General features: G+C 32.8%; 1 protein-coding gene across 5 annotated transcripts in view; it reads right to left on the reverse strand.

The window, feature by feature from the left end:
- LOC145291326 (arginase, hepatic-like) overlaps positions 1-23,413 on the reverse strand; it is a 646,066-nt gene that overhangs the window by 597,312 nt on the left and 25,341 nt on the right. Inside the window, exon 1 of one of the 5 annotated variants that reach the window (XM_080137077.1) lies at positions 20,522-20,659. The exons of 3 other annotated variants lie outside the window; for them this stretch is intronic. The gene's annotated coding sequence lies outside the window, so the exon portion shown is untranslated. Of the gene's footprint in view, positions 1-20,521; positions 20,660-23,413 lie in introns of those variants that run through there. One more of the 5 variants, XM_080137080.1, reaches the window with a different exon arrangement.

Genomic DNA, 23,413 nt, shown 5'->3' on the forward strand with positions numbered 1-23,413 from the left:
TGTGGATAATGTGGATGATGTGGATGATATGGATGATATGGATGATGTGGATAATGTGGATAATATGGATGAACTGGATGATGTGGATAATGTGGATAATGTGGATAATGTGGATAATGTGGATGATGTGGATAATATGGATGATATGGATAATGTGGATGATATGGATGATGTTGATAATGTGGATAATATGGATGATGTGGATAATATGGATGATATGGATGATGTGGATAATGTGGATGATATGGATACTATGGATGATATGGATAATGTGGATTATGTGGATGATGTGGATAATATAGATGATATGGATGATGTAGATAATATGGATAATATGGATAATGTGGATGATATGGATGATGTGGATGATATGGATGATATGGATGATGTGGATAATGTGGATAATATGGATGATGTGGACAATATGGATGATGTGGATAATGTGGATAATGTGGATGATGTTGATAATATGGATGATATGGATGATGTGGATAATGTGGATAATATGGATGATGTGGATAATATGGATGATATGGATAATATGGATGATATGGATGATGTGGATAATGTGGATGATATGGATAATATGGATAATGTGGATAATGTGGATAATGTGGATAATGTGGATGAGGTGGATAATATGGATGATATGGATGATGTGGATAATGTGGATAATATGGATGATGTGGATAATATGGATGATATGGATGATGTGGATAATGTGGATGATATGGATAATATGGATGATATGGATAATGTGGATAATGTGGATGATGTGGATAATATGGATGATATGGATGATGTGGATAATGTGGATGATATGGATAATGTGGATGATATGGATGATGGGGATAATGTGGATGATGTGGATACTATGGATGATATGGATGATATGGATAATGTGGATAATGTGGATGATGTGGATAATATGGATGATATGGATGGTATGGATCATGTGGATAATATGGATGATATGGATAATGTGGATAATATGGATGATATGGATGATATGGATAATGTGGATAATATGGATGATATGGATGATATAGATAATGTGGATGATGCGGATGATATGGATGATATGGATAATATGGATAATGTGGATAATGTTGATGATGTGGATAATATGGATGATATGGATGATGTGGATACTATGGATGATATGTATTATATGGATGATATGGATGATGTGGATAATGTGGATAATATGGATAATGTGGATGATGTGGATAATATGGATGATATGGATAATGTGGATAATGTGGATAATATGGATGATATGGATGATATGGATAATGTGGATGATGTGGATGATATGGATGATATGGATGATATGGATAATGTGGATGATGTGGATGATATGGATGATATGGATGATATGGATAATGTGGATAATGTGGATGATATGGATGATATGTATGATATGGATAATGTGGATAATGTGGATGATGTGGATAATATGGATGATATGGATGATTTGGATAATGTGGATACTATGGATTATATCGATGATGTGGAAAATGTGGATACTATGGATGATATGGATGATATGGATAATGTGGATGATGTGGATGATATGGATGATATGGATGATATGGATAATGTGGATAATGTGGATGATGTGGATAATATGGATGATATGGATGATTTGGATAATGTGGATACTATGGATTATATCGATGATGTGGAAAATGTGGATACTATGGATGATATGGATGATATGGATAATGTGGATGATGTGAATGATATGGATGATATGGATGATATGGATAATGTTGATAATGTGGATAATATGGATGATATGGATGATGTGGATGAGGTGGATGATGTGGATACTATGGATGATATGTATGATATGGATGATATGGATGATGTGGATAATGTGGATCATATGGATAATGTGGATGATGTGGATAATATGGATGATACGGATGATGTGGATAATGTGGATACTATGGATGATATGTATGATGTGGATAATGTGGATACTATGGATGATATGGATTATGTGGATGATATGGATGATGTCGATAATGTGGATAATATGGATAATGTGGATGATGTGGATACTATGGATGATATTGATGATATGGATGATATGGATAATGTGGATGATGTGGATGATATGGATGATATGTATGATATGGATGATATGGATGATGTGGATGATGTGGATGATATGGATGATATGGATGATATGGATAATGTGGATGATGTGGATACTATGGATGATATGGATGATATAGATAATATGGATGATATGGATGATATGGATAATATGGATACTATGAATGATATGGATGATATGGATGATATGGATGATGTGGATGATATGGATGATATGGATGATATGGATAATGTGGATGATGTGGATACTATGGATGATATGGATGATGTGGATAATATGGATGATATGGATGATGTGGATGATGTGGATACTATGGATGATATGGATGATATGGATGATGTGGATAATGTGGATAATGTGGATTATATGGATGATGTCGATAATGTGGATGATATGGATGATATGGATGATGTGGATAATGTGGATAATATTGATGATGTGGATAATATGGATGATATGGATGATGTGGATAATGTGGATGATATGGATAATAGGATGATATGGATGATATGGATAATGTGGATAATGTGGATGATGTTGATGATATGGATGATATGGATGATGTGGATAATGTGGATAATATGGATGATATGGATGATGTGGATAATGTGGATAATGTACATGATGTGGATAATATGGATGATATGGATGATGTGGATAATGTGGATGATATGGATAATGTGGATGATATGGATAATGTGGATAATGTGGATGATGTGGATAATATGGATGACTATGGATGATGTGGATGATATGGATGATATGGATGATATGGATGATATGTATGATATGGATAATATGGATGATATGTATGAGATGGATGATATGTATGATATGGATGATATGGATGATATGTATGATATGGATGATATGTATGATATGTATGATATGGATGATATGGATGATATGTATGATATGGATGATATGGATGATATGTATGATATGGATGATATGAATGATATGGATGATATGGATGATATGGATGATATGGATGATATGTATGATATGGATGATATGTATGATATGAATGATATGGATGATATGGATGATATGGATGATATGGATGATATGTATGATATGAATTATATGGATGATATGTATGATATGGATGATATGTATGAACTGGATGATATGGATGATATGGATGATATGGATGATATGGATGATATGTATGATATGGATGATATGTATGATATATATGATATGGATGATATGGATGATATGTATGATATGGAAGATATGTATGATATGTATGATATGGATGATATGGATGATATGGATGATATGTATGATATGGAAGATATGTATGATATGGAAGATATGTATGATATGTATGATATGGATGATATGGAAGATATGTATGATATGTATGGTATGTATGATATGGATGATATGGATGATATGGATAATATGGATGATATGGATGATATGGATAATGTGGATACTATGGATGATATGGATGATATGGATGATATGGATGATGTGGATGATATGGATGATATGGATGATATGGATAATGTGGATTATGTGGATACTATGGATGATATGGATGATGGGGATAACTATGGATGATATGGATGATGTGGATAATGTGGATACTATGGATGATATGGATGATATGGATGATGTGGATAATGTGGATAATGTGGATGATATGGATGATGTGGATAATGTGGATGATATGGATGATGTGGATAATGTGGATAATGTGGATAATATGGATGATGTGGATAATATGGATGATATGGATGATATGGATGATGTGGATAATGTGGAATAATATGGATGATATGGATGATGTGGATAATGTGGATAATGTGGATGATGTGGATAATATAGATGATATGGATGATGTGGATAATGTGGATAATATGGATGATGTGGATAATATGGATGATATGGATGATGTGGATAATGTGGATGATATGGATAATATGGATGATATGGATAATGTGGATAATGTGGATGATGTGGATAATATGGATGATATGGATGATGTGGATAATGTGGATGAAATGGATGATATGGATGATATGGATAATATGGATGATATGGATGATATGTATGATATGGATAATATGGATGATATGTATGATATGGATGATATGTATGATATGGATGATATGGATGATATGTATGATATGGATGATATGTATGATATGTATGATATGTATGATATGGATGATATGTATGATATGTATGATATGGATGATATGAATGATATGGATGATATGGATGATATGGATGATATGTATGACATGGATGATATGGATGATATGTATGATATGAATGATATGGATGATATGTATGATATGGATGATATGTATGATATGTATGATATGGATGATATGGATGATATGTATGATATGGATGATATGTATTATATGGATGATATGTATGATATGGAAGATATGGATGATATGTATGATATGGATGATATGGATGATATGGATGATATGTATGATATGGATGATATGGATGATATGGATGATATGTATGATATGGATGATATGTATGATATGGATGATATGTATGATATGGAAGATATGGATGATATGTATGATATGGAGGATATGGATGATATGGATGATATGTATGATATGGAAGATATGGATGATATGTATGATATGGATGATATGTATGATATGGAAGATATGGATGATATGGAAGATATGGATGATATGTATGATATGGATGATATGTATGATATGGATGATATGGATGATATGGATGGTATGTATGATATGGATGATATGGATGATATGTATGATATGGATGATATGTATGATATGGATGATATGTATGATATGGAAGATATGGATGATATGGATGATATGGATGATATGTGTGATATGGATGATATGTATGATATGGAAGATATGGATGATATGTATGATATGGATGATATGGATGATATGTATGATATGGATGATATGTATGATATGGATGATATGGATGATATGGATGATATGGATGATATGGATGATATGGATAATGTGGATGATGTGGATACTATGGATGATATGGATGATGGGGATAATATGGATGATATGGATGATGTGGATAATGTGGATACTATGGATGATATGGATGATATGGATGATATGGATGATGTGGATAATGTGGATAATGTGGATGATGTGGATAATATGGATGATATGGATGATGTGGATAATGTGGATAATATGGATGATGTGGATAATATGGATGATATGGATGATGGGGATAATGTGGATGATATGGATAATATGGATGATATGGATAATGTGGATAATGTGGATGATGTGGATAATATGGATGATATGGATGATGTGGATAATGTGGATGATATGGATGATATGGGGTATATGGATAATATGGATGATATGGATGATATGTATGATATGGATGATATGTATGATATGGATTATATGGATGATATGTATGATATGGATGATATGTATGATATGTATGATATGTATGATATGGATGATATGTATGATATGGATGATATGGATGATATGGATGATATGTATGATATGGATTATATGGATGATATGGATGATATGGATGATATGAATGATATGGATTATATGGATGATATGGATGATATGGATGATATGTATGATATGGATGATATGGATGATATGGATGATATGGATGATATGTATGATATGGATTATATGGATGATATGGATGATATGTATGATATGAATGATATGGATGATATGTATGATATGGATGATATGTATGATACGTATGATATGGATGATATGGATGATATGTATGATATGGATGATATGTATGATATGGATGATATGTATGATATGGAAGATATGGATGATATGTATGATATGGATGATATGGATGATATGGATGATATGGATGATATGGATGATAGTGATGATATGGATGATATGGATGATATGTATGATATGGATGATATGTATGATATGGATGATATGTATGATATGGAAGATATGGATGATATGTATGATATGGATGATATGGATGATATGTATGATATGGATGATATGTATGATATGGATGATATGGATGATATGGATGATATGGATGATATGTATGATATGGAAGATATGGATGATATGTATGATATGGATGATATGTATGATATGGAAGATATGGATGATATGGATGATATGGATGATATGTATGATATGGAAGATATGGATGATATGGATGATATGGAAGATATGGATGATATGTATGATATGGATGATATGTATGATATGGATGATATGTATGATATGGATGATATGGATGGTATGTATGATATGGATGATATGGATGATATGTATGATATGGATGATATGTATGATATGGATGATATGTATGATATGGAAGATATGGATGATATGGATGATATGGATGATATGGATGATATGGACGATATGTATGATATGGATGATATGTATGATATCGAAGATATGGATGATATGTATGATATGGATGATATGTATGATATGTATGATATGGATGATATGTATGATATGGATGATATGGATGATATGGATGATATGTATGATATGGATGATATGTATGATATGGATGATATGGATGATATGGATGATATGGATGATATGTATGATATGTATGATATGTATGATATGGAAGATATGGATGATATGTATGATATGGATGATATGGATGATATGTATGATATGGATGATATGTATGATATGGGATGATATGGATGATATGTATGATATGAATGATATGGATGATATGTATGATATGGATGATATGGATGATATGAATGATATGTATGATATGGATGATATGGATGATATGTATGATATGGATGATATGTATGATATGTATGATATGGATGATATGTATGATATGGATGATATGGATGATATGTATGATATGGATGATATGGATGATATGGATGATATGTATGATATGTATGATATGGATGATATGGATGATATGTATGATATGTATGATATGGATGATATGGATGATATGGATGATATGGATGATATGTATGATATGGATGATATGGATGATATGTATGATATGTATGATATGGATGATATGGGTGATATGTATGATATGAATGATATGTATGATATGTATGATATGGATGATATGGATGATATGTATGATATGGATGATATTGGATGATATGGATGATATGTATGATATGGATTATATGTATGATATGTATGATATGGATGATATGGATGATATGTATGATATGGAAGATATGGATGATATGTATGATATGTAGATATGTATGATATGGATGATATGTATGATATGGATGATATGTATGATATGTATTATATGGAAGATATGGATGATATGGATGATATGTATGATATGGATGATATGTATGATATGTATGATATGGATGATATGTATGATATGGATGATATGGATGATATGGATGATATGTATGATATGGATGATATGTATGATATGGATGATATGTAGATATGTATGATATGGAAGATATGTATGATATGTATGGTATGTATGATATGGATGATATGGATGATATGTATGATATGGATGATATGGATGATATGTATGATATGTAGATATGTATGATATGGATGATATGTATGATATGGAAGATATGTATGATATGTATGATATGTATGATATGGAAGATATGGATGATATGGATGATATGGATGATATGGATGATATGTATGATATGGAAGATATGGATGATATGTATGATATGAATGATATCGATGATATGGATGATATGGATGATATGGATGATATGTATGATATGGATGATATGTATGATATGTATGATATGGAAGATATGGATGATATGGATGATATGTATGATATGGATGATATATATGATATGTATGATATGGAAGATATGTATGATATGGATGATATGGATGATATGGATGATATGGATGATATGGATGATATGGATGATATGTATGATATGAATGATATGGATGATATGGATGATATGGATGATATGGATGATATGTATGATATGGATGATATGTATGATATGTATGATATGGATGATATGGATGATATGGATGATATGGATGATATGTATGATATGGAAGATATGGATGATATGTATGATATGTAGATATGTATGATATGGATGATATGTATGATATTGAAGATATGTAGGATATGTATGATATGTATGATATGGAAGATATGGATGATATGGATGATATGTATGATATGGATGATATGTATGATATGTATGATATGGAAGATATGGATGATATGTATGATATGTATGATATGGAAGATACGTATGATATGTATGATATGGATGATATGTATGATATGGATGATATGTATTATATGGAAGATATGGATGATATGTATGATATGGATGATATGTATGATATGGATGATATGGATGATATGTATGATATGGATGATATGGATGATATGTATGATATGGAAGATATGTATGATATGTATGATATGTATGATATGGAAGATATGGATGATATGGATGATATGTATGATATGGATGATATGTATGATAAGTATGATATGGAAGATATGGATGATATGGATGATATGGATGATATGTATGATATGGATTATATGTATGATATGTATGGTATGTATGATATGGAAGATATGGATGATATGGATGATATGTATGATATGGATGATATGTATGATATTGAAGATATGTAGGATATGTATGATATGTATGATATTGATGATATGTATGATATGGAAGATATGTATGATATGTATGGTATGTATGATATGTATGATATGGATGATATGTATGATATGTATGATATGGATGATATGGATGGTATGTATGATCAGGATGATATGTATGATATGGATTATATGGGTGATATGAACTATATGGATGATATGTATGATATGGAAGATATCGATGATATGGATGATATAGACGATATGGACGATATGGACGATATGGATTATATGGATGATGTGGATGATATGGATGATATAGATGATATGGATGATGTGGACGATATGGATGATATGGATGATGTGGATGATGTGGATGATGTGGATGATATGGACTATGTGGATGATATGGACGATGTGGATGATATGGATGATATGGACAATGTGGATGATGTGGACAATGTGGATGATCTGGATGATGGGTATGACATAGAAAATGTGGATGATATGGACAATGTGGATGATATGGACGATGTGGATGATATGGACGATGTGGATGATGTGGATGATATGGATGATATGGATGATGTGGATGATATGGATGATATGGATTATATTGATAATGTGGATGATGTGGATACTATGGATGATATGGATGATGTGGATGATGTGGATAATATGGATGATATGGATGATATGGATAATGTGGATAATGTGGATGATGTGGATAATATGGATGATATGGATGATATGGATGATGTGGATGATGTGGATAATATGGATGATATGGATGATATGGATGGTGTGGATAATGTGGATAATGTGGATGATGTGGATAATATGGATGATATGGATGATATGGATAATATGGATGATATGGATGATATGGATAATGTGGATAATGTGGATGATGTGGATAATAGGAATGATATGGATGATGTGGATAATATGGATGATATGGATAATATGGATGATATGGATGATATTGATAATGTGGAAAATTTGGATGATGTGGATAATATAGATGATATGGATGATGTGGATAATGTGGATAATGTGGATAATGTGGATGATGTGGATAATGTGGATGATATGGATTATATGGATAATATTGATGATATGGATGATATGGATAATGTGGATAATGTGGATGATGTGGATAATATGGATGATATGGATGATGTGGATAATGTGGATAATGTGGATGATGTGGATAATATGGATGATATGGATGATATGGATAATGTGGATAATGTGGATGATGTGGATAATATGGATGATATGGATGATGTGGATAATGTGGATAATGTGGATGATGTGGATAATATGGATGATATGGATGATATGGATAATGTGGATAATGTGGATAATATGGATGATATGGATGATGTGGATAATGTGGATAATGTGGATGATGTAGATAACATGGATGATATGGATGATATGGATAATGTGGATAATGTGCATGATGTGGATAATATGGATGATATGGATGATGTAAATAATGTGGATAATGTGGATGATGTGGATAATATGGATGATATGGATGATATGGATAATGTGGATAATGTGGATGATGTGGATAATATGGATGATATGGATGATGTGGATAATGTGGATAATGTGGATGATGCGGATAATATGGATGATATGGATGATGTGGATAATGCGGATAATGTGGATGATGTGGATAATATGGATGATATGGATGATGTGGATAATGTTGTTAAATGGATGATGTGGATAATATGGATGATATGGATGATGTGGATAATGTGGATAATGTGGATGATGTGGATAATATGGATGATATGGATGATATTGATGATGTGGATAATGTGGATGATGTGGATAATATGGATGATATGGATGATATGGATGATATGGATGATGTGGATAATGTGGATGATGTGGATGATATGGATGATATGGATGATATGGATAATATGGATGATATGGATAAAGTGGATAATGTGGATGATGGGGATAATATGGATGATATGGATAATGTGGATAATGTGGATGATGTGGATACTATGGATGATATGGATGATATGGATAATATGGATGATATGGATGATATGGATAATATGGATCATATGGATGATATGGATGATGTGGATAATGTGGATGATATGGATGATGTGGATGATAGGGATGATATGGATGATGTGGATAATGTGGATGATATGGATGATGTGGATAATGTGGATGATATGGATGATGTGGATAATGTGAATGATGTGGATGATATGGATGATGTTGATAATATGGATGATATGGATGATGTGGATTATGTGGATGATGTGGATAATGTGGATGATATGGATGATGTGGATAATATGGATGATATGGATGAGTTGGATAATGTGGATGATATGGATGATGTGGATGACATGGATGATGTGTATAATATTGATGATATGGATGATGTGGATGATGTGGATGATATGGATGATGTGGATGATATGGATGATGTGGATAATGTGGATGATATGGATGATGTGGATAATGTGGATGATATGGATGATGTGGATAGTGTGGATAATATGGATGATGTGGATGATGTGGATAATGTGGATGATATGGATGATGTGGATAATGTGGATGATATGGATGATGTGGATAATGTGGATGATATGGATGATGTGGATAATATGTATGATATGGATAATGTGGACAATATGGATGGTATGGATAATATGGATGATATGGATGATGTGCATAATGTGGATGATATGGATGATATGGATGATGTGGATAATGTGGATGATGTGGATGATGTGGATGATGTGGATAATGTGGATAATGTTGATGATGTGGATGATATGGATTATATGGATAATGTGGATAATGTGGATGATATGGATAATGTGGATAATGTGGATGATGTGGATAATGTGGATAATGTGGATAATGTGGATAATGTGGATGATGTGGATAATGTGGATGATATAGATGATGTGGATGATATGTATGATATGGATGCTATGGATTATATGGATGATATGGATTATGTGGATGATATGGATGATGTGGATGATATGGATGATATGGATAATGTGGATGATATGGATGATATGGATGATATGGATAATGTGGATGATGTGGATGATATGGATGATGTTGATGATATGGATGATATGTATGATATGTATCATGTGGATGATATGGATGATATGGATGATGTGGATGATATGGATGATGTGGATTATGTGGATGATATGGATGATGTGGATTATGTTGATGATATGGATGATGTGGATGATATGGATGATATGGATGATATGGATAATGTGGATGATATGGATGATATGGATGATATGGATAATGTGGATGATGTGGATGATGTGGATGATATGGATGATGTGGATGATATGGATGATGTGGATTATGTGGATGATATGGATGATGTGGATGATATGGATGATATGTATGATATGTATCATGTGGATGATATGGATGATATGGATGATATGGATGATGTGGATGATATGGATGATATGGATGATGTGGATGATATGGATGATGTGGATTATGTGGATGATATGGATGATGTGGATGATATGGATGATATGGATGATATGGATAATGTGGATGATATGGATGATATGGATGATATGGATAATGTGGATGATGTGGATGATATGTATGATGTGGATTATATGGATGATATGTATGATATGTATCATGTGGATGATATGGATGATATGGATGATATGGATGATGTGGATGATATGGATGATATGGATGATGTGGATGATATGGATGATGTGGATGATATGGATGATGTGGATGATATGGATGATATGGATGATGTGGATTATGTGGATGATATGGATGATGTGGATGATATGGATGATATGGATGATGTGGATAATATGGATGATATGGATGATGTGGATGATATGGATGATGTGGATAATATGTATGATATGGATGATATGGATGATGTGGATAATATGGATGATATGGATGATATGGATGATATGGATGATGTGGATAATATGTATGATATGTATCATGTGGATGATATGGATGATATGGATGATATGGATGATGTGGATGATGTGGATGATGTGGATAATATGGATGATATGGATGATGTGGATTATGTGGATGATATGGATGATGTGGATGATATGGATGATATGTATGATATGTATCATGTGGATGATATGGATGATATGGATGATATGGATGATGTGGATGATATGGATGATATGGATGATGTGGATGATATGGATGATGTGGATTATGTGGATGATATGGATGATGTGGATGATATAGATGATATGGATGATATGGATAATGTGGATGATATGGATGATATGGATAATGTGGATGATGTGGATGATATGGATGATGTGGATGATATGGATGATGTTGATGATGTGGATGATATGGATAATGTGGATGATGTGGATGATGTGGATTATATGGATGATTTGGATGATGTTGATGATGTGGATGATGTGGATGATATGGATGATGTGGATGATATGGATGATGTGGATTATATGGATGATGTGGATGATATGGATGATATGGATGATGTGGATGATGTGGATTATGTGGATGATATGGATGATGTTGATGATGTGGATGATGTTAATGATGTGGATGATGTGGATGATGTGGATGATATGGATGATGTGGATGATGTGGATGATGTGGATGATTTGGATGATGTTGATGATGTGGATGATGTGGATGATGTGGATGATATGGATGATGTGGATGATGTGGATTATATGGATTATATGGATGATGTTAATGATGTGGCTGATGTGGATGAAGTGGATAATGTGTATGATGTGGATAATGTGGATGATATTGATGATGTGGATAATATGGATGATGTGGATGATATGGATGATGTGGATGATGTGGATGATGTGGATGATGTTGATGATGTGGATGATGTGGATGATATTTATGATGTTGATGATGTGGATGATGTTGATGATATGGATGATGTTGATGATGTTGATGATGTGGATGATGTTGATGATATGGATGATGTTGATGATGTTGATGATGTTGATGATATGGATGATGTTGATGATGTGGATGATGTGGATGATGTGGATGATGGAGATGATGTGGATTATGTGGATGATGTTGATGATATGGATGATATGGATGATGTGGATGATGTGGATGATGTGGATGATGTGGATGATATGGATGATATGGATTATATGGATGATGTTGATGATATGGATGATATGGATGATGTGGACGATGTGGATGATGTGGATGATGTGGCTGATATGGATTATATGGATGATGTTGATGATATGGATGATGTTGATGATGTTGATGATGTGGATGATGTTGATGATATGGATGATGTTGATGATATGGATAATATGGATGATGTGGATGATGTGGATGATGTGGATGATGTTGATGATGTGGATGATGTGGATGATGTTGATGATATGGATGATATGGATGATGTGGATGATGTGGATGATGTGGATGATGTGGATTATATGGATGATGTATATGATGTGGATTATGTGGATGATATTGATGATGTTGATGATGTGGATGATGTTGATGATGTTGATGATGTGGATGATGTTGATGATATGGATGATGTTGATGATATGGATGATGTTGATGATGTGGATGATGTGGATGATGTGGATGATGTTGATGATGTGGATGATGTGGATGATGTTGATGATATGGATGATATGGATGATGTGGATGATGTGGATGATGTGGATTATATGGATGATGTGGATGATATGGATGATGTTGATGATATGGATGATATGGATGATGTGGACGATGTGGATGATGTGGATGATGTGGATAATGTGTATGATGTGGATAATTTGGATGATATGGATAATGTGGATAATGTTGATGATGTGGATGATGTGGATAATATGGATGATATGGATGATATGGATGATGTGGATGATGTGGATTATATGGATGATATGGATGATGTGGATGATATGGATGATGTTGATGATATGGATGATATGGATGATGTGGATGATGTGGATGATGTGGAGGATGTGGATAATGTGTATGATGTCGATAATGTGGATGATATGGATAATGTGGATAATGTGGATGATGTGGATGAGATGGATAACACTGGTCAACAAATTTTTATTTTTTTTCTTTGGCAGACCATCTAGGAGTGTTTTCTGTGGGTTTGGATGTCGCTGATTACGAATATAACATTGGTTTTGCCAGATTGGCTCTAGTTTAGAAGATAATGATAGCCCCAAATAAGCCTAAACTGCTAAAATTCTCCCTGAAATACTTCAATATAGAAGCAGTAAATAATAATTTTCTGATATTATTGAATCATTATAATGATTATGTATATATTGAAGTATTTCAGGGAGAATTTTTATATAATTATTTATATAGGAAGAATTTTTATATAATTATATACTGTAATTACTTCATAACATGTTCCATAAATATAGTTGCAGTATAAATTAAACAGTAATTAAGAATTTTCTTTTTAATTCCACAGTTGAAAATGAGTTCCAGAGAGAAAATGAGTTCTTCTAGAAGATGTTGCAGATATGAACCGGATGTCTTTTGTTACATCTGTGGACAGTATATAATGGCACAACAAAAGAGGAATATTACAGACTTTGTCAAGAGGGCGTACAAAGCATACTTCGATATGATACTTGGTGACCAAGACAAGTCTTGGGTCCCACATATGGTGTGCAAAACCTGTGTAGAAAGTCTCCGCGGTTGGACCAACGGTAAGCTGAAGTTGAAGTTTGCTGTACCAATGGTGTGGAGAGAGCCCAACAATCATTTTGATGACTGCTACTTCTGTCTCAATGACATGACGGGGTTTAACAAGCACAAGAAAGCAAATTGGCAGTATCCGAGCCTGGATTCTGCTATCCGTCCTGTTGCGCACTCTGAGGATCTACTTGTGCCTGTTTTCACCAGTTTGCCTGAAATTAATGAAACCGAAGAGATTCCAGCTGATCTTTCAATATCAAGTGATGATAGCTGTAGTGACTATGAAGAACCCTCAAATGGCCCTCAGCTTTTCAATCAATTTGAACTTAATGACCTAGTGCGAGACCTTTGTTTGTCGAAGGAGCAGTCTGAAGTTCTTGCATCACGACTCCAAGAGAAAAACATTCTTGATTCTGGCACAAAAATAACATACTATAGGACAAGGGAAGGCAGCTTGCTTCGTTTCTTTTCTAAAGAAGACGACCTGGTCTTTTGTAATGACGTTTCTGCACTTCTTAACTGCATGGGGATCTCATCATATGACCCAGCAGATTGGCGTCTCTTCATAGATAGCTCGAAAGCAAGTCTAAAAATTGTACTTTTGCACAATGGCAATAAGTTTGCTCCTGTACCGATTGGCCATTCTACCAAGATGAAAAAAGAGTATGATGCTATCAAATTTGTTCTTGAAAAGCTGAATTACAACACTCATAAATCGCTGATTTGTGTGGACTTGAAAATGGTGAATTTTCTGCTTGGTCAGCAAAGTGGGTACACAAAGTATCCCTGCTTTGTTTGTGGGATAGCAGAGCAAGAATCTAGCATTGGAGAAGGGAGAACTGGCCAGAACGAGAAAGTCTCGAAGTCGGCACAGCCAACGTCATCAATGAGCCTTTAGTACCCAGGGATAGAATCATCTTCCCTCCATTGCACATAAAACTAGGGCTCATGAAGCAGTTTGTTAAGGCATTGAACAAGGATGGGGATTGCTTCAAGTACATATGCAGGCAATTTCCAGGTCTTTCCATCAAAAAAGCTAAAGGTGGCATCTTCGATGGACCTCAGATTCGAACGCTCATGAGGGATTCTGACTTCACTAATCATATGAACACGGTTGAGTTAAATGCTTGGGTGTCCTTCACAGATGTAGTGACAAACTTTTTGGGAAATCACAAAGCTGACAATTACAAGCGATTGGTCCGTAAGATGCTTACTGCATACGGAAAACTAGGGGCAAATATGAGCATTAAAGTTCATTTCTTGTTTAGCCACCTCGACAGATTTCCTGGTAATCTTGGTGATTACAGTGAGGAGCAGGGAGAGAGATTCCATCAAGACATCAAAACAATGGAAGAGAGGTATCAAGGCAAATGGGATGAGCACATGATAGCAGACTACTGCTGGAACCTTTTGAGAGACTGCCCAAAAGTTGCTCACAAGCGAAAATCGTATAAACGTCAATTTTAGTTTTGTGAATAAAATATTGTTTTGTGTGTTCATTGTAACTAAGAATCTAGTGTATAATGCTTTGCATTAATTTATGATATATAACTGATTATGTAAATGTTTTTTTTCACTTGGAGAATTAAAATTCAGCAAATTTTTTGTATATCCTCGAAATCTATGAAAAGTGTTCAGTTATAGGATAGATGAAATGATGTTATATCTAACTTAACTTATTAGATTGAGATTTTACACTGTCTTTTTGGTTTAAGATTATCATAAAAATCAATATCTGACATTTATGCACTATTTAGCCGTTTTTTGTACGTTTAGCTATTGTCGCGAATCGGTGATTTCAGACAAACGACCCCCCTGTGATATCTCAAAAACTAGAGCCAATTTGAAAAAACTAATGTCAGATTCGGATTCAGCGCCCTTGAAAACCCCAGAAACCAGTCTTACTTTGCCTGCCAAAAATATTGTGTTGACCAGTGTAATGTGGATAATGTGGATGATGTGGATAATGTGGATAATGTGGATGATGTGGATGATGTGGATAATATGGATGATATGGATGATATGGATGATGTGGATGATGTTGATGATGTGGATGATGTGGATGATATGGATGATGTGGATAATATGGATGATATGGATGATGTGGATGATGTGGATAATGTGTATGATGTGGATAATGTGGATGATATGGATAATGTGGATAATGTGGATGATGTGGATGATGTGGATAATATGGATGATATGGATGATGTGGATTATATGGATGATATGGATGATGTGGATGATATGGATGATATGGATGATGTGGATGATGTGGATAATGTGTATGATGTGGATAATGTGGATGATATGGATAATGTGGATAATGTGGATGATGTGGATAATGTGGATGATGTGGATGATGTGGATTATATGGATAATGTGGATGATATGGATGATATGGACGACTATTGAGGAAAAATAAAATTGACTGGAATTTTCTTCCCACATTAAAAGATACGCTTCAAAGAATTTTGATTTAAGTCTCATTTTTCTGGATATCTTGTAGTGGTTATGTTTTGTTATGCATGCAGTCTTCTGGCATGAAGATATCCACTTAGGATGTTAGTCAGAAAACACGGATTCAAAAATATAGTTTGAGTAAGGCAGTAGATTCAAGCATGTTAGAGATGAGGTAACTTGGGACAGCATTGCAGCTGTTAGTGTAAGTTACATGTAACAAACTCATTTTCATTATTGTAACCAATAAAAACAGTTGTGTGATTCATTATAGTGGTACACTTATTTTCATATATTCAACCAATGTTATATAATCTTAGTTGTATTTTGCAAAACCTTGTGTGTCCATGGTGTCAAACTGGGCTCCAGTTATAGTTAGAAATGGAATGTGAATGAGAAGGACTGCAACAAGTGTAAGACATATTTTAGTCTTCATTTATTTAATAGTTTGCACTTGAGCTTGATTTAAAACAACTAAATTCTTTGGAATCTGATCACATAATTTTTCTTAGTTATACTCAGTAAAAAATGATAAAAAAAATCTTAAATATTAGCTAAAATTATTTATATAAAGCTTATTTTGTATAATATATAGTGTGTTTATCAACTTTTATTAATATTGAAAAGCAAAAAAATCTATTAAACTTCAATGTAAAAATGTGCTGCTGAAACAAAAAAATACTAGATATTAAAAAACAAATTACAGTGTCCTAAACTCATAAACACATTCTCTCTCTGTTAACTGCTGATAAAGGACCCTGTAAGTCAATCAAAGCATAGCACTGATACCAGCATATCAATTTCTAATGCAACAGTATAAAGAACAAAAAATATCAATATAAATAATAGATTTATAGATTTCTTAAATTTCTATATATGTCCATACCTAGAAACAATTGTTTTACAAGCAAAATACAATGAATTGCCCCCCCTCCTTATCACCCTTTAATCATGCATTGTAGTCCATGATTTAATATTAGTTTATTCTCTAATTCTGAAATATGTCGAGAAAGAAGAACGAGTATTTTAAAGGAATACCTTATATTTAGATTGAAAATGTAGTCGATAGACAATGGCTAAAACAAACAAATGAAATATTAAATGGTGCCGAGGCAAAATAGTGAACCTATTAAGAACAATTCCTGGTAAAGTTTGTGGTAGTTGAAATGGATGTTAATGTGAAAGTGAAAATCATATGTAAATCGCTGTTAGGCTGAAATAAATATTAAAATATTTTGAAGGACAATGAAACAAATGCATATTTTCTGAAAACAGATATCAGAAATTGGCCAAAATAGTTGGCAAAACAGATTAACATATGGAGATATTGAAAGCTATAACGGTCAATGAAACAGGAGAAAATTAATTTTATTTTATATATAAGATGTATATGAATAACTGAATTTTCAAATATTTACACATCCATGTGCAGAAAGACTGTTTTTATTCTGAAATTACAAATACATACATTAAATTTGACACTGATGATCTAATTTGCATAAAATATGTTTAATAAATAGCTGTGGTTGACACATTATATTTATTTTTGTTTAAGATAAAAAGCTGTAAAAGATTTTAATGAGTGTAGCTCTAAAATTTTCTTTTTCAATATTATATATTGATTAAGCATGAAAACTTTAGATCATTAAATTCTTTTTTAAAAACATATTTATTTAATGTTTAGATGAGGAAATATGTTCAGTCATGCGAATAGGTTCCCAAACTTTGGCAAATTTTTAAAATAACTTTCTGAACTTACAAGTGTTAAAAATGACGCCATTCTACTTCCAGCTGAAAATCACAAATGAGCATTGGGTGTTCTATTTATGTTAGATTAACATTGTAAACAGGGCCTTATAAACATAAAACATGTTTTACAAAATTTGCTTTCATAATTTGAAGAATTAATAATTTCTTGATAATATTTAGAAGAGTTGAAATAAAAAGAAAATCAGTATATAAAATGAGAAATTTGATGTTGCTGATATGAGCATCCAAAATATGACCTATTTTCATTTACATAAAAAAATTACATTTTTTTTTTTAAATTTAAATAAAAACAAAAACCAGAAAACTCCACATTTTTCATGAATTTAAATCAATTTAGCAATCATTTTAATGAGTGAAAACCAAGAATAAAAGTAAAATTTCAAATTTATTTGACAGACTAGCCACATTGACAGTGAGATTCATTCAGTCTGTGTGTTAAGATATGAAAATACAATTACAAATTTATCACAGATTGACCAACATACGATTTCTTTTCTTACAGAGATTCCTTGGACAAAAAGAATGAAATCTGGTTTAATTAAATTGAATAGAAAAACATGTTAGTTGACTAAATTGATCATATCTTTTCCATGTTGTCATCATTTTATTTCTACAGTGTGAAGCAAGTGGACAAACAAGATTTTGAAATGCAAAAAAGCTAACTGAAGAGATGAGAGAATAAACATGTAAAAAGATATCAACTGGTTAGTTAGGATTCGGGTCAGGTTAGGTTAAATAAGGATACATAAAAATAAAGTAATAAAATCCTTGTAAAAATTTGCCTCAGCTTACACAATAGTTACTGCCAGTATTCAATTCAGAGAGGTTCTGGAATCACTTGTGCTTTCTTCAACCACCTAAAAACACTGAGAGAGAGAGAGAGAGAGAGCAGGAGAGAGAGAGAGAGAGAGAGAGCAGGAGAGAGAGAGAGAGAGCAGGAGAGAGCAGGAGAGAGAAAAAAAGATGTAGAGCAAACTGTATTATGAAGGACAATGCATACTTTAATTTGTATTTGCTGAAATGTGATCAGTAACAACAGGGTAGTGAATCAAGGGAGATTATTCATCAGGATATGAGCACTACAGATGTTAAGTATCAAATGATATTTGTTAAAAATGAATTAAACCAAGAAACATTCAAACTGTTGTGATAAGCAGGCAAACAATTATATGGAAACAAGTTAATTGGATACTTTACTTATCATCTTGTAAAATATATTAGAAACGTATGTGCAGTTCTGTAACAATCAATGAACAATTAGTCAGTAAGAGGAGGGGTGGGTAAAATTTGGGCCAAAAGCAACTAGATTCATAACATCCTTATGAATCACGCACGCACACACACACACACACACACACACACACACACACACACACACACACACACACACACACAATGTACTTAGTACATATTTGCTAAAAATGTGTACACACAGCCTAATCTTGAAAGAAAACTATTTTTTTAATAAAATATATTCAGTATTACTTTAGCATGGTTGACTTTGTTTTGTCAGATCAACCCTTTCTTTATATTATTATTTACACATTTCAAACTGTTCAACTCAGTTGTTTTTGCAACATTACAGCTGTTGTTCTTTGTAGATTTTTTTCAATTGTCTGAAGAACGCAATTGAAACAGGTAAATAACAACTAAAGACCATTTCAAAAAGATGGTAAAATACCATGAAACTCTTTTTTTAAAAACTAAGTAAATTATTGAATACAATTCAGAGAGAGGATGCTACTAGGGGAGGTTCATACCTTTTTAAACTGAACACAGTAGATACACAATAAGATTCAAACTTGTATTAGTTTTTATATTTTTTACATGGAAAACTTCAGACCAAGCTGAAAAAAAAAACATAATCCAACTTGTGCTTGATCCAAAGGAATCTAGACCAGGCTTTCCCTAACTTCAGGACACCATGGGCCCCTGAGCAGGATAAAGGTTTTTCACGGAGCACTAACAAGATAATTTCTAAAATAAATATGAAAAACATTAATTTCAAATTTTAACATTAATCAATGATGTTTACAACCATTTTTTGTTTTTGATCAATCAAAAATTGTTGCATTTTTTTCTAAATTTATTGTTTTATTTTATTTTTCATGAACCATCCTAAAACTCTTTACTCCTGTAGTCATGTATCATATCTCTTCCCAGTAAAAAAAAAAAAAAAAAATCAATAATTAAATGTTTGCAGCGATTTAATTTTTCCATATAAAGCATTTGGTCCGCTTTAAGAAAGGGATTGTGGTGCTCCTCAGCCTCACTCATGGTGAAACCCTGGTTTTGTTTTCTTAGATCATGAGTAATTTTTTGGGGGTGAGAATTCTTTTAACAAATTTATGACATTTGCATAGGTAATTTTCTATGCCACTGTTATATCCAGACCATCAAGCTTCAAGTTTTAATGCACATTATTGTGCATGCATTTTATGTCTTTTCTACATATTCCTGGTGACACCACCAAATCTCCATTACAAATTATCACTTTTTTATGCTATTGATAGTTTGTGTCTGATTTCTTTATGCAGTCTTTCCACTTTTGAACAATCACATAATTTATTGTTCTTTATACATAATTATGTTTTAGACTGGATCTTGTACTGTTTCTGAATTGAGCCAATTCATTTTCAACATTTTGCAATTAATTTTTGTCATTTTGTCCTTTTTAAACTGAAGCTGTGATAAGGCATTCAAATGTGATAAAGTATTTCCTATTACATATACAATATCAAACAAAAAGCCATTACCGTTATTTGGGATGATGTAGTTTTATTTTCAATTCTTTCTCGGAATTGAAAACAAATTCTAATAGTTTATGAATGGATTAAAGCAAGAATTGTCCAAGTAACCAATTGCCAGTACTTCCTTTTCTATATTAGAATACTTTATTTCAGTTGGCATTAATATCCTTGAAAAATATAAAACTCAGTGTTTGTCTCGCAATAAAATTGAGGATATAGAATAACTACTTGCATCTATAGTTAACATTATGATGTTTTTTAAGAGTTTAAAGGGGTTTTCGAAAGAGCTTTTAACTTAGAATGCCTGGTATGTATTAATCCAAAAAAATTGCATGTTCCCTTTTCACAAGTCAAAAAAGCTTGAATTGTCCGCATATTTTTGTAAGAATTTCTGTAGAAATTAGCTAATCCGAGAAATAATTCTTGTTCATTTTTATTGCTAGAAGAAAAGACATCTAATATTCCCACACTTTCTATCAACGTTCAGCTCCGTCACTTATTATTGCTAGAAGAAAAGACATCTAATATTCCCACACTTTCTACCAACGTTCAGCTCCGTCACTTATTATTGCTAGAAGAAAAGACATCTAATATTCCCACACTTTCTACCAACGTTCAGCTCCGTCACTTATTATTGCTAGAAGAAAAGTCATCTAATATTCCCACACTTTCTACCAACGTTCAGCTCCGTCACTTATTATTGCTAGAAGAAAAGACATCTAATATTCCCACACTTTCTACCAACGTTCAGCTCCGTCACTTATTATTGGTAGAAGAAAAGTCATCTAATATTCCCACACTTTCTACCAACGTTCAGCTCCGTCACTTATTATTGCTAGAAGAAAAGACATCTAATATTCCCACACTTTCTACCAACGTTCAGCTCCGTCACTTATTATTGCTAGAAGAAAAGACATCTAATATTCCCACACTT

This window comes from Euprymna scolopes, chromosome 12 (genome assembly GCF_053919585.1).
Source record: "Euprymna scolopes isolate OS-2025 chromosome 12, ASM5391958v1, whole genome shotgun sequence".
Lineage (NCBI taxonomy): Eukaryota > Metazoa > Mollusca > Cephalopoda > Sepiida > Sepiolidae > Euprymna > Euprymna scolopes.